This window comes from Ascaphus truei, chromosome 17 (genome assembly GCF_040206685.1).
Source record: "Ascaphus truei isolate aAscTru1 chromosome 17, aAscTru1.hap1, whole genome shotgun sequence".
In the NCBI taxonomy this organism is placed as follows: Eukaryota; Metazoa; Chordata; class Amphibia; order Anura; family Ascaphidae; genus Ascaphus; species Ascaphus truei.
In genome coordinates this window covers 19,379,626-19,381,875 of record NC_134499.1, presented here as the reverse complement: position 1 = coordinate 19,381,875, position 2,250 = coordinate 19,379,626, and positions in this window count along the sequence as shown.

Below are 2,250 nucleotides of genomic sequence, written 5' to 3'. Positions count from 1 at the left end.
GCAGCTCATGCAGGAGGCGCTGGCATCGCACGCCCCGGGCTGAACCCGCAGGCCGGGCCCAGGAGAGCAGAGCGCGTGAAACCGCGAGACGGTGTGACTGGAGACTGTGTGCGGGTGCCCCGGCCTGCGGACCCCCGCGGGGGGGAGTGAGTGTGCGGGAGAGTGTCTGCGTGGGACCCGAGGAGCTGCGGCTGTGACAGATGTGAATGAGGAGGGCACTGAGGGTGGCGGTTACCCGAGTCTCCCGGCTGCAGAGCTGACGCTCAGAACCTCCCAGGAAATGGGGGGGGCGTCTATTCAATCCGCTGCTGCTTGTTTGCAGCTGGGAGTCTTTCACTAAACTGCCCCTCACAGCAGAGGAGGCGCGTGACATGTATACGGGGCGAGCCCCAAACACAGCCCGTTGGGTGCGCTCAGCGAGATAGCTACAGGAGGAGGCTGAGGACTGGTCACTAGGTGCCTGGTAACCCAACTCCTGCAGTGTGTTAATGCTGAGAGTGTGATTTTCCTGTGTCTGTGCACACGTTACACACATAAACATTTGTGCTGTAAAACAAAACCTTGTGTGTCCATTTATTCAGCGCCTGGCATGCGTGCAGCCACCCCCGGGGCACGTGGGACATGCGTGCAGCCACCCCCGGGGCACGTGGGACATGCGTGCAGCCACCCCCGGGGCACGTGGGGACATGCGTGCAGCCACCCCCCGGGGCACGTGGGACATGCGTGCAGCCACCCCCGGGGCACGTGGGACATGCGTGCAGCCACCCCCGGGGCACGTGGGACATGCGTGCAGCCACCCCCGGGGCACGTGGGACATGCGTGCAGCCACCCCCAGGGCACGTGGGATATGCATGCAGCCACCCCAGGGCACGTGGGATATGCGTGCAGCCACCCCCGGGGTGAGAACCTCCCCACCCATTTTTAAACCCACCAGGGGCTCTGACTCGAGCACCTTAACCACTACACTAAGCAGCTCTGCGATCAGGAGGGGAAGGAACCTGCAGCCAAGAGCATAAAGCCCAGTACTCCCAACTGCTACCGAGTACCAGAGCATCGCTCCTAACTCATCCCCTGCAGAGCATCGCTCCTAACTCATCCCCTGCAGCGCATCGCTCCTAACTCATCCCCTGCAGCGCATCGCTCCTAACTCATCCCCTGCAGCGCATCGCTCCTAACTCATCCCCTGCAGCGCATCGCTCCCCCACGCCTCTCCCTGCAGCGGCATCGCTCCTAACTCATCCCCTGCAGCGCATCGCTCCTAACTCATCCCCTGCAGCGCATCGCTCCTAACTCATCCCCTGCAGCGCATCGCTCCTAACTCATCCCCTGCAGCGCATCGCTCCTAACTCATCCCCTGCAGTGCATCGCTCCTAACTCATCCGTCGCTCCTAACTCATCCCCTGCAGCGCATCGCTCCTAACTCATCCCCTGCAGCGCATCGCTCCTAACTCATCCCCTGTCGCTCCTAACTCATCCCCTGCAGCGCATCGCTCCTAACTCATCCGTCGCTCCTAACTCATCCCCTGCAGCGCATCACTCCCCCATGCCTCTCCCTGCAGCGCATCGCTCCCCCACGCCTCGCTGCAGCGCATCGCTCCCCCACGCCTCTCCCTGCAGCGCATCGCTCCCCCACCGCCTCTCCCTGCAGCGCATCGCTCCCCCACGCCTCTCCCTGCAGCGCATCGCTCCCCCACGCCTCTCTCTGCAGCGCATCGCTCCCCCACACGCCTCCCTGCAGCGCATCGCTCCCCCACACGCCTCCCTGCAGCGCATCGCTCCCCCACGCCTCCCTGCAGCGCATCGCTCCAAACTCATCCCCTGCAGCGCATCGCTCCCCACGCCTCTCCCTGCAGTGCATCGCCCCCCACCGCCTCTCCCTGCAGCGCATCGCTCCCCCACACCTGTCCCTGCATTGCATCGCCCCCCACGCCTGTCCCTGCAGCGCATCGCTCCCCCACACGCCTCCCTGCAGCGCATCGCTCCCCCACGCCTCCCTGCAGCGCATCGCTCCCCCACGCCTCCCTGCAGCGCATCGCTCCCCACGCCTCTCGCTGCAGCGCATCACTCCCCCACGCCTCTCGCTGCAGCGCATCACTCCCCCACGCCTCTCGCTGCAGCGCATCACTCCCCCACGCCTCTCCCTGCAGTGCATCGCCCCCCACGCCTGTCCGTGCAGTGCATCGCCCCCCACGCCTCTCCCTGCAGCGCATCGCTCCCCCACGCCTCTCCCGGCATCGCATCGCTCCCCAC